Source organism: Strongylocentrotus purpuratus, unplaced genomic scaffold (genome assembly GCF_000002235.5).
Source record: "Strongylocentrotus purpuratus isolate Spur 01 unplaced genomic scaffold, Spur_5.0 spur5_scaffold_5, whole genome shotgun sequence".
Lineage (NCBI taxonomy): Eukaryota > Metazoa > Echinodermata > Echinoidea > Camarodonta > Strongylocentrotidae > Strongylocentrotus > Strongylocentrotus purpuratus.
This window is the reverse complement of record NW_022145611.1, coordinates 3,945,311-3,958,546: the sequence shown is the minus strand read 5'-3', so window position 1 is coordinate 3,958,546 and position 13,236 is coordinate 3,945,311.

Genomic DNA, 13,236 nt, shown 5'->3' with positions numbered 1-13,236 from the left:
ATCCTACTTCCACCCCCACCCTACCCCTTCTTCCATTCTACCTCTACTACCATCCTACCTCTACTACCATCCTACATCCACCCCAACCCACCCTACCTGTTCTTCCATTTTACCCCATCCTACGTCTACCCCCACTCAACCCCACCCTACCCCTTCTTCCATTCTATCTCTACTACCATCCTACCTCTACTACCATCCTACATCCACCCTACCCCCACCCTACCTGTTCTTCCATTTTACCTCTACTACCATCCTACGTCCACCCCCACTCTACCCCCACCCTACCCCTTCTTCCATTCTACCTCTACTACCATCCTACCTCTACTACCATCCTACATCCACCCTACCCCCACCCTACCTGTTCTTCCATTTTACCTCTACTACCATCCTACCTCTACTACTATCCGACTTCCACCCCACCCCCACCCTACCTGTTCTTCCATTCTACCTCTACTACCATCCTACCTCTACTACCATCCTACATCCACCCCACCCCAACCCTACCTCTTCTTCCATTTTACCTCTACTACCATCCTACCTCTACTACTATCCGACTTCCACCCCACCCCCACCCTACCTGTTCTTCCATTCTACCTCTACTACCATCCTACCTCTACTACCATCCTACATCCACCCCACCCCAACCCTACCTCTTCTTCCATTTTACCTCTACTACCATCCTACCTCTACTACCATCCTACATCCACCCCATCCCACCCTACCTGTTCTTCCATTTTACCTCTACTACTATCCTACATCTACCCCACCCTTCGTCTACCCCCATTCTATGCCTACCCCCACCATACCTGTTCTTCAAGCCTACCTCTGCTACTATCTTTCGTCTACTACCACCCAACCTATTTTTTCCAACATCTACTACCATCCTACGTCCACCCCCCACTCTACCCCCACCCTACCCGTTCTACCTCCCAACTTCTACTACCACCCTTTCTGTTCTTCCATTCTACCTCTACTACCATCCTACATCCACTCCACCCCCACCCTACCCATTCTTCCATCCTACGTACATCCCCACCCTACCTGTTCTTCCATTTTACCTCTACTGCAATCCTACCTCTACTACCATCCTACCTCTACTACCATATCCTACGTCCACCCCCACCCTACCCCTTCTTCTATTCTACCTCTACTACCATCCTACCTCTACTACCATCCTACATCCACCCCACCCCCACCCTACCTGTTCTTCCATTTTACCCAATACTACGTCTACCCTATCCTACGTCTACCTTCTACTTGTTTTCCCAGCCTACCTCTACTACCACCCTACCTGTTCTTCCATTCTACCTCTACTACCATCCTACGTCCACCCCCACTCTACCCCCACACTATCCCTTCTTCCATTCTACCTCTACTACCATCCTACCTCTACTACCATCCTACATCCACCCCACCCCAACCCTACCTCTTCTTCCATTTTACCTCTACTACCATCCTACCTCTACTACCATCCTACATCCACCCCATCCCACCCTACCTGTTCTTCCATTCTACCTCTACTTCCATCCTACCTCTACTACCATCCTACATCCACCCCACCCCCACCCTACCTGTTCTTCCTATTTTCCCCATCCTACGTCTACCCCCACTCTACCCCCACCCTACCCCTTCTTCCATTCTACCTCTACTACCATCCTACCTCTAATACCATCCTACATCCACCCTACCTCCACCCTACCTGTTCTTCCATTTTACCTCTACTACCATCCTACCTCTACTACTATCCTACTTCCACCCCACCCCCACCCTACCTGTTCTCCCATTCTACCTCTACTACCATCCTTCCTCTACTACCATCCTACATCCACCCTACCCCCACCCTACCTGTTCTTCCATTTTACCTCTACTACCATCCTACTTCTACTACCATCCTACATCCACCCTACCCCCACCCTACCTCTACTACCATCCTACCTCTACTACCATCCTTCATCCACCCCACCCCCACCCTTCCTGTTCTTTCATTTTACTCCATCCTACGTCTACCCTATCCTACGTCTACCTTCTACTTGTTTTCCCAGCCTACCTCTACTACCACCCTACCTGTTCTTCCATTCTACCTCTACTACCATCCTACGTCCACCCCCACTCTACCCCCACCCTACCCCTTCTTCCATTCTACCTCTACTACCATCCTACCTCTACTACCATCCTACATCCACCCTACCCTCACCCTACCTGTTCTTCCATTTTACCTCTACTACCATCCTACCTCTACTACTATCCTACATCTACCCCATCCTACGACTACCCTATCCTACGTCTACCTTCTACTTGTTTTCCCAGCCTTCCTATACTACCACCCTACCTGTTCTTCCATTCTACCTCTACTACCATCCTACATCCACCCCACCCCCACCCTACCCATTCTTCCATCCTTCCTTTACTACTACCCTACCTCTACTACCACCCTACCTGTTCTTCCATTCTATCTCTACTACCTCTACTACCATCCTACATCCACCCCACCCCCACCTTACCTGTTCTACCATGATACCTCTACTACCATCCTACGTCCACCCCCACCATATCCCTTCTTCCATTCTACCTCTACTACCATCCTACCTCTACTACCATCCTACATCCACCCCGACTCCACCCTACCCATTCTTCCATCCTACCTCTACTACCATCCTACCTCTACTACCACCATACCTGTTCTTCCATTCTACCTCTACTACCTCTACTACCATCCTACATCCACCCCACCCCACCCTACCTGTTCTTCCATTTTACCTATACTACCATCCTACGTCCACCCCCACTCTACCCCCACCCTACCCGTTCTGCCTCCCTATGTCTACTACCACCCTTTCTATTTTTCCACCTTGCCTCTTCTTCAATCCTTACTTGTCTAACACTCATCTACCTCCTATACGATCATGAACATCCTACCTTTACTACCATCCTACGTCTACTAACACCACCTTACCAGTTCTTCCATCCTACCTTTACTACCACCATACCTCTACCACCATCCTACCTACGTCTACTACCACCCACCCGTTCTACCATCCTACCTCGGCCACCATCCTACAGATCATTCCAATCTACCTCTACTACCATCCTACCTCTACTAAGACCACCTATCTTGTTCTTCCACTCAATATACATCGTATACGACCATGAAAATCCTCCCTCTACCACTATCCTCCCTCTCCCACTATCCTCCCTCTCACACTATCCTCACCTTCTACCATCCTGGCTCTACCACCATCCTAGCTGTATCACTCTCCTTTCTCTACCACCAGGCTCAGATCCAGGGGGCGAAGCGGGCCTTGCCCCCCCCCCCCCCCCCGCAAAGAGAGAGAGAGAGAGAGAGAGAGAGAGAGAGAGAGAAGGAAAAGAAAAGAAGGGAAAGGGAAAGAGAAGAGAAATAAGAGGAAGAAGTAAAGAAAAAGGAGGGAAGAAGGAGATGGGAGGGGGTGAAAGGGTGCCTCCCAGGCTGTTGCCCCCCCCCCCCCTTATCTTAAAAATAATAGAAAAGTAGAGGGTTGGAAAAAGAGGAAAAAGAAAAAAAAGGCGCACATCGGTTGCAATTTTCCCGCCAACAAGTTGTGGATCGGGGGGGGGGGGGCAAAAGACCATTGCCTCCCCCGCCCCCACCAACAATAAGAGAGAAGAAAGGGAAAGAGGAGAGCTAAAAGGGAAGAAAAAAGAGTGAAATGAAGGGGAGATCAGTTTGGATTAATCTGCCCAACAACGTGTGTATCTGGGGGGGGGGGGGGGGCGAAAGGCTGTTGCCTCCCTCCCCCAGCAAAGAGGAGAGAAAGGGAAAGAAAAAAAGATATGGAAAGATGGGTTGCGAATTTTTTGTGCTTACAAGGTGTAGATCGGGGGGAGGGGGCACTGGCGTACTCAAAATAGGCTGATCTGACCGTGATTGAATGCCTAAAACCCCTGAGATTCCGGGGGCTATGCCCCGTACGTAGACCCCATGTCAGTTAGTGTCCTACCGGTGCACAGTGGGCCAGAATCGCCTCAAAGTGTGTCAAAATTCAAAATCGGCGAATGTGAATTTTTATATTTTTTCATTCGCTTGGGGAAGAAAACATTCTAAAGAATATTTTTCCACCCATATTTTAATATTTAGCGAGTTTTAAAAGTGTTATATACCCCTGCGAACATGGGAAAATCTATATTGTTTCTCCAAAAATGATAAAAGAGGCAACTTTACAATAGATGTTGAGAATTTATGAAGGGAAAAAGGAATCAACTTGATACTGCGTGCACTTCTTGCCTATTGGTAACCCAATTAGAAAATACAATGACCAAATTTATTGAAGCTTCATTTTGGGAAAAATGAGCATTAAATTTCACACAAAAAGGAAAAATTGCAATTTTTATATAAAAGTAGCATGTTTATTAGAATTCCGGCCGATTCCCGCAATGATGTTAATCTCAAAATGTCTGCCCAAACCTAAGCTTTCCATGTATGGTATTTCTTTTTGCTAGAATTTGGTACACTGCATGTGCAGGCGCTTTTCCTCCCCACGTCCATCGATTATTATTAGGCATAATCGGTACACATTTGTACTGTTTTCGTTTACGCACAGCCGATTCAACGCTCGTCCGCGTAACCATGGCAACGCACGGTGGGCCAGGGAGGAACCAAAGTGCGCCAAAACTCATTTTGGGTAATTTTTTTTTTTTTTCTTTTCAATTCTCTTCTTGACAAGTTGAACTGTAATACATTGAGGAATACTTCAGTGAAATATTTAATTCCGGTAAGCACAACTAGGGTACTAATTTACTCCTTCAAACAGCAAAATCCTACACATTCACAGTTTTAGTGCAAAAGTGACTTATTTTATAAATCTTTCAATGTAACATGAAGTTATTAAGTTATTGATATGAAACTGCTCTCACATATTCATGATAGTTCATTTCGCTTCATGAATTTGTTAATATGTATAGAAACACAATCTTCATTATATATATTAAAGGTTAATTCACTGAAAAATGGACTAATTATCCATGTTTTTTATAAATCCAGAGGAAACGTTTAAATTTCCGCAGAGTTCCGCTTATATTTTAATACCACCATTTTGTCTGATGTCTAAGCTTTAAGTTGATACCAAATTTGGCTGCCCGATCTTGCCCGTTGTCATGTTAGAGCCGATTCCCCTTGCCACATTGTCCCGAAAAATATGTTTGTTTTTAGTCCGCGGCTGAATCATGAAGTATTCGCGGTCATAAATCACGTCGCTTGGGGGCGCGTGACACTTGTTCTGACACCGCGGACCAAAATAAACACATTTTTCGGGTATCAAAATATGCTTATTTGACCATAATTAAATACCTAAAACCCCTGATCTTCCGGTGGCTCTGCCCTCCTGGACCCCATCTATGGCCCTAAAGCAGTCCTCTGGATGCTAATCTGTCGGTAATTTAATTTCTTTCCCCTTTTTGTTCCCTTTCTTTCATTTCAGTTTTCCCTTTCCCTCTTGTTTTTTCCCTCCCCTTTTCTAATTTTCCCGACGGCAGCGCAATCACCCCTTTATATAGCAACCCCCCTGCTCCACCCCCTGGACCTCACGCCAATTAGTGTCCTGCCAGTGTCACAAATAAGGTATCAAAATATGCTCATCTGACCGTAAGTAAACGTCTGAAACCCCTGAGCTTCCGGGGGCTCTGCCCCCAGGACCCCACGCCAATTAGTCACCTAGTTGTGTCATGAATTATCAAAATATGCTCATCTGGCCGCTATTAATAGCCCATACCCCCTGAGCTTCCTGGGCATGGGTGATGCAGATTTTTTGCCTCCCCCCCCCCCCCAACGTTTTTGTTCATTACGTCACTGCTGGTCACCATTACGTACCAATATTTGGCTCGCATATTTTCAAATTTCGGCCCCCCCCCCCCCCGTAAGAAATCCTGGATCCGCGCCTGCAGTGTAGGACGGGGGCGGGGGATCTTTAAAGATCATAAATTTGTCTTCCTTTTCTTTCCTTTCTCAGGGCCTCGTTTCATAAAACTCAGCAGATGGTAACTTTGCAATTAAAATGGTAACTTCCATGGAAACGTTGATTGGCTGCTCAGCGATGTGTCCGTGGTAGTAGTCAATAATAATGGCGAAGTTACCCATCAATAAGTAAGTTAAGTTTTATGCAACGGGTCCAAGGCGTCTACATAATTAGTTGCATTACCCACTTTTGCGCTGTTTGCGTCCATTTGAAGTACCCACAAAATAATATAAGCCTCTGTTTAAGCCTCTTTCAAACTGGTCACCCTCCCATTTAAGAATCAGTCTGCCCCTGTCTCCCCCTCTTGAGCTGTGCTCTATACAATGTGGTTTAATCAAAATTACATGGATCGCTATATCAGCTAGACTGTTTGTCCCCCCCCCCCCCAATCTTAACCCTTGAAATTGATACCTTGATACGCCTCTGAATTAGTGTATTATGTGAGGGGTGCATGGCGGTGTCGCGTGTTGTATTAATAAGTTTAAAACATAGCTTAATCATTTACAGCGCTGTGTTCTTTTTGTTTCCAAGATAATATTGAATGTCTTGATTAACAGGGGTTTTTCTACCTAGCGTCTGATATTTTCAGAATGGCAACGAAATGACAAACATGTTAAAGGCCTTTCTTACAAGTAGTTGCATGTGTGATTAAAATCTTTAAAATGCGTTGATTCTGAAACCTCATTTTTTCCTGATAGCATGGTAACAATTTATTAATCCATTCATTCTTTTATAACCGTAAAAGTGCTCTCGCTTTTACCTAGGATGATGAACCCCACTTGCTTATCAAGTTGAGTAGCTCATTATCTTGATGTTAAATCTCATATTTGCTTTTCACACAGTCTTTGAACACCTTCTTGATTATTGTGATGTAGAGATTGTAGGTCTGTGTGCAAAGTTGTATGACTCAGAGTCGAAACCGAATGAATCATATAGTTCTAGAACGTTTCGCCGATGTATCTAATATTCAGGGAATGGCGACAATTCTGCGGGAGGGGGTGGTTATGGTTTCGTTTGGGTTTCATGGTTTCAAATGACACATTCATCGCCGCGCCCTCGTGAAGTGGTGAAAAGGGGGAGAGAAGAGGGTGAAATGAGATGTAAAAAGGAGACCCTACGATCTTCCCCTCTAATCTTTCCCTAATAACCTTGTTAATTGCATTTCATCCACCGAGTAAGACCATTGCCCCCCCCCCCCCCCCCCCGATGTTTGAACCCACACTATACTGCTACCGCGCCGTATATTGGCCCATTGTATATGTAGATTCCATTATTTTCCTGTCATTTTCGTCGCAAAATTATCTGTAGAATGTGTTCAGGAAGAACATTCTTTTGAAGTGTTTCGTTTTCATCACAGCGCAGTAGAGTATATTTATTTATTTATCTAGTAGCTGTGCTAAAATGATTGTTTTTTTAAACAATTATTATCATTATTATTGAATGATACAGCTTTATTCCAAGGGTTCGCTAGTATTCTTTAGAATTTTAACTTTAAAGATAGTGTTATTAGTACAGTTGTTTAATCTTTGTTCGAGGCGCTGAAACATCGCAAATAATCTTCTTTAATTATGTATATAGCGAATCAGGAAATTTTGTATTAAGATAGTTCTTTGATCATCTATATTAGAATGTAACTATTACGTAATGGTGTAGGCCTACTGGATTTTAGAAGCCGCGTACAACCAAACACTGCTGTAACATAAGGTTATACAGATTTTAAACCACCGTCACCTGCACCGGGGACTTATCACACCGTTTTGCTCCTTTAATGTGAACCACAACCAGTGGCGTAGTAAGGATCCAGCCAATGAAGAGGGCCAGTGGCGGATCCAGGGGAGGGGCCCAAGGGGCCCCGGCCCCCACCCCTGGGGAAATAAACGTGTAAAAACACATTAATTTTAATTTTTTTTGGAGTTGGGCCCCCTCTCCTGGCGCTCAATGGGGGGGGGGGGGGATTCGATTTTTCAAATCTTCCAAAGCCCCCCCCCCCCTCAAAAAAAAATAAAAAAAATAAAAAATTAGTGCTTAATCGGCAGGCTGTTTCGCCGCTAAATATTTTCTCACGGATTGGGCCCCCTCCTCTGCCGTCGGCTGGATCCGCCCCTGAAGAGGGCCGGGTAGGGTGTGGGGGAACCCGTGTTATACGGCGAATAGAATGCAAAATAACAAGTCCATCGGTAAGGAGAGCTGCGGCAGGGGTCATATCATCATCTTTTGTTGTCCTTTCTCCCCATTTGTCTTATATTTTCTCGTGTGTTAATATTTTTTCACTTTCTTTTTTCTCTATTTAATGGGGGATGTGCCCCTTGTGGCCTCCCTCTGTAGCTATATACGCCACTGACTACAACGAGATAGTATTTGGCGCGTTTCCTTGTCTCCTTGCGGTAGGAATTTTGAACCGACACGCTCTATTTCCCCAGCAAAACTTGTTAATGCACCATTTTGCTTATACGAAATTGAAAAGAAATGAGAAATGTATGGGATACTGTCAATTTTACTGTTTAGTATTAATAAGTCACTACAATTGGTCTCGAAATTTGAAAATTTGACATTTTTCTTCGCTGGGGGGGGGGGGGGGTCAGGTCACCTTTTTTAGGTCAGCCATGGGCATAATTATTTTTTTTTTTTTATACACTGTCGCTCATAAAGGTGGAATATTTTTTTTTATTCCAATTTATGGAATTATTTTAAAAATAATTTAAAAATAATAGATCTAGATAATAGTATACATTCTCAGATTTTATTGAATAATAATTTGCCAATGTGTGTTTTGCGTGACTGCTAAGGCATGTGTATGCGACTATGCTTATCAACTAGGGGACCTATGCCCTTAAGTCATAAATGACAGTAATGAGGATTAGTGCCCCACAAAAAGAATCTAAAGTCATATATGTTCGCATGTTATTTTAGTTAATTATATGTTAATTGTACATCTATGCATTTTTTATCCCTTCTCATTTCTCTATGTATCTCATTCTAATTCTATCCCTTTGCGCCTCAGAATAGTTTACTAGATCGATGGCGCATAATAAATGCTGTATTATTATTATTATTATTATAAATATAGCACATCGACACGGTTTTGATCCTGGGGCCTCACAGTTACGAGGCCATTGCTTTGTCACTGAACCATGACTGTACGCAGCGGGGGCTAGGATACGGGGCAGTTTCCATAAATAAAAAAAACACACAGAAAATGCAATAAATTTTCAATAATTTATTGCATTTAACCCCGGTGCCTAACGTAAAAAAAAATTATGTGTGCCCATGCCTTGAGCCATAATGCATGGCAGTCCAGAGGATTTTTTTATGTCGGGGACCGGGGTAAAATGCAATAAATTATTGAAAATTTATTGCATTTTCTGTGTTTTTTTTTATTTATGGAAACTGCCCCCTACTCTAGCCCCCGCTACGTACATTCATGGTTCAGTGACAAAACAATGGCCTCGTAACTGTGAGGCCCCATGATCAAAACCGTGTCGATGTGCTATATTAGTGCCCTTTTGTGGGGCATTAATCCTCATTACTGTCATTTATGACTTGAGAGCGTAGGTCTCCTAGTTGATAAGCATAGTAGCATACACATGCTTTAGCAGTTCCGCAAAACACACATTGGCAAGTTATTATTCAATAAAATCTGAGAATGTATACTATTATTTATATCTATTATTTTCAAATAATTTTTAAAATAATTCCATAAATTGGGGTAAAACTAAAATATTCCACCTTTATGAGCGACAGTGTGATTAAAAAAAAAATCCAAAGGGGGGGGGGGGTTAGTTTTTTTTTAGGGGGGTTTACACACATAAAAATACCAAAGGGGGTTCAACCCCCCCCCCCCCCCCCCCCCCCCCCCCCCCCCTGCGTACGCGTCTGCATGCATGTATAGTATGTAGATAATATATTGGGATAAAATGTAAAATGTTCAATTGTTTAATATATTGCATAACATATCACACCAACATGATTTACCCAACTTTCTTTTCGTCCGTATGGTTTCGTACCCGGGACCTCCCGATTCTATTTAGCCACCGCACCAGATGGCCCTGCTAACAAATTCCTACGTCAATTCATTTATCAATATCAATGTTAAGAGCTTCAATGATTGTAATACCCCACGCAACTTACTGCAACATAATCATCATTTATCACAATTACACTTCCGAATTAGTACCTTCTCTATTCATAAATGTTTAAACCAGATACATGTAATCTTATCTTGAAACTATAGTGTTAGTGAAATCACCTTTTAAAAGGGTCGAAGGCCGGTTACACTTTCAACCTTTATAGTTGTATCCAGCATGTTAAAGTGTCAAATCTACCATTCTGAACATGTGGTCACCCCTCGATCCTTTTAAATAATGGTTTGAGTATGTAACACGTATAGTTTTAGTGAGTACTATATCTCAAGTGTCTGATTCATCATTCATGTCATTCATATTATCTTACATGCTGTTAATAGCACCTTGGGTGCCATCCAAAGATAATCATGGTGCGTGCCTAGTTCGTATGGGTTTAAAAAGCAAGTGTTTGCTCAATATTATCATTGTAATAGTGTTTATTCTAAATTTATTTCCATGTGAATATTCAAGTGGTCCAATCTTCTATCAGCTTATCCAGGGGAAGTCATGTCTGCTTTAAAATATCTTGTTTAAACACTTCATTTGAGTCAAAATCAACGAAGCTTGCTTTTTGTATTGCGTATCTGATAACGTATGTTTGTTTCGAATGATAATGGCAGTTAAACAAGTTAAACATACACTTTATTCCGTACAACGGCCGATAGCGATGTGCATCGATCAAAACAGTCGTGATCTTTGCAATTCGCCCAGTAACCTTTTATCAGCTTGCCTTGGGTGAAGTAATCAGCAGTCGACTGAAGGTCCTATAGTCTGATGAGAATGCATTTAGAGCTTCTCGATGACTCACTTAAAATCTAATATTTTAAAATAATTTTGTCTACAGTTTCCTATAATTTGTTGGTTTGCTTTACCTGACTGCTAAGAAATCGTATAGTGCACTTGTAAGTAAGCAACCAGGGGACCGAAGACTTTAACAACAACAAAACAAAGTTCCAAAATGTCAGGAGAACGACGGCCCCCGTCCCCGAGACCGACAGCCCATCGTAGGCAGACACACAATAACAAAACAGAGAAATGAACAATCGGAGAAAAGCATCCATCCAGGGGGCCTCTGGAATAGAGATAGAACTTAGAAGGCCCACAAATACGATATTGTCGGTATAATGGCCTGTAGTCGAGATTTATTGTCACATGAACTTTGTCTCCATAGCTACAGTGCCGAAACTTTCTCATGTCATAGTTTATGTAAAATGGTGAAAGAGATGCGTTGCATTCCATTAACCTGAAAAGCATGCATATTACAATCCACGAAAAAGAGAAAATACAGGGAGAGAGAGAGAAAGAGAGAGTCATTCCGTGTTGAATCAACCATTTTCAATATACACCCCACCCCTTTAAAATTATCCCCAAATCGGTCGACCTCTATAAATTATGAAGCATTGAGTCTTTATGATTGAATTAAAAGAGTCCTAACCCGCCCTCGTCACACCGACACGAGACCGACAACAGACTGCGTATGTACAATGGTATTGAGTGGCCAAAAGGCAGTCGGTTAGAGTCGGTCTGGAGTCGGTTTGGCGGTGTGACCGAGGCATGATTTTCTTATTACCATTAAAGGTACTATGTCCCTTTTGCAGCCAACCTCAAATTCTGTAGAACTTTGCAGGAATTATGAATATGTCATGTATGTCCTATCTGTGAAATTTAAACGTTAGCAGTGTCCTTATATTAAAATTATGCAAGGAAACCCGTTTACTTGTTAGACTTCACTGTCAGACACTATTGAGTGACTGACTGGCTTTTTTCATCTTTGGTAATAACATAAATGAAAAGAGTTGTAAAGGGTACATGAGCATTGGTCTACATCAATAACCCACTTCTTGTGATGGCCAAGATTAAACTGATCGAATCTTTGCGCAGCATAAAACGTATGACCATTCGGTACAATTGTCTGAAAATCAAGACTATTACTTTTGGGCTCTATAGCCCTAAAGTCGATTTGACAACTAATAGTCATTATTTTCCCACTTGAAGACATTTTCAAGCCCCACCTTTTTTAGGGAAGTTCTAAATAAGTATTATCTTTCAAATGCAGTTGGAATTTAACTTTTTCATTTTTTGGCCTGCAAATGGGACATAGTACCTTTAACGTTTCCAACATGTCATAGAATTATTTCTTTCAAAGTATGTTTTTTTATTTTTTAAGAATATTGTCACTTTAAGATACATGCTAAACATTGCCATATTTGTGAAAATAGTTCCTTACTTTAATATTTCTTGGTGTACATTTTTTCTTTCAAAGGAACCTAAACAGAAATGTTCCACATAATTATATCTTAATCAAATTTCTAAAGATTTACTGAAAAAAAGCATTCCGATGTCACGATGTCACGTTACCCCCCCCCCCCCCCCGCCCCCCCCCCCCCCCCCCCACAACTAAATTACTCAAGTAACAATTATTGATGACCCGGTAAAATCTTGTTTGCTGAAGTGTCTGGCAGAATTCAACCCATATCTACTGTATATCAGAATAAAGGTTATTTAGATTAAAGGGGGAGGGGTCCGTGTACATAGCATGATATTGAATATAGAGAACGTGTCAAGTACAATCGGATTATTTGTAAGAGGCAAATTTGTCGAATTGCCACATAAGGAATCGTGAATGATTCAAAGCAGACACTACGATCAGGCAGTTTTTAGCTGAAAATGCCCTTGTGCATGTTTGATCTCAGGATTCCCAGCTATCGCTAGTAAATCACGATTACAAAAAATTGAGTCTGACATTTGCGCCAATATTGGTTCAAACTAGATTGCTTTGATTGTTTTCCACATTTTGTTTTTTCTGACATTGCACTACCGGTAGAATAGGGTAAATCATCTTAATTAGGTTGTTCGTGTTTAGAATTTTTTTTTCCTTTTCGCCTGTTGTGCGTTGTATTGTATTACGTCATTATTCAATGAGGCTTCACCGAGGAGATGTGTTTACTTGCCAACACCGTTCTAGGGCCCTGTCTTACAAAGAGTTGATATCAATCCCAACTATAACTTACGATTGAATTCGATTGATTTGGATCAATCATAACTCTTTGTAAGGCGGGGCCCTGGTTTTCATTTGATTTTCCTTAACTTTGTATGTGCTCATGCATTTTCACCGAGTGAATAGCTCT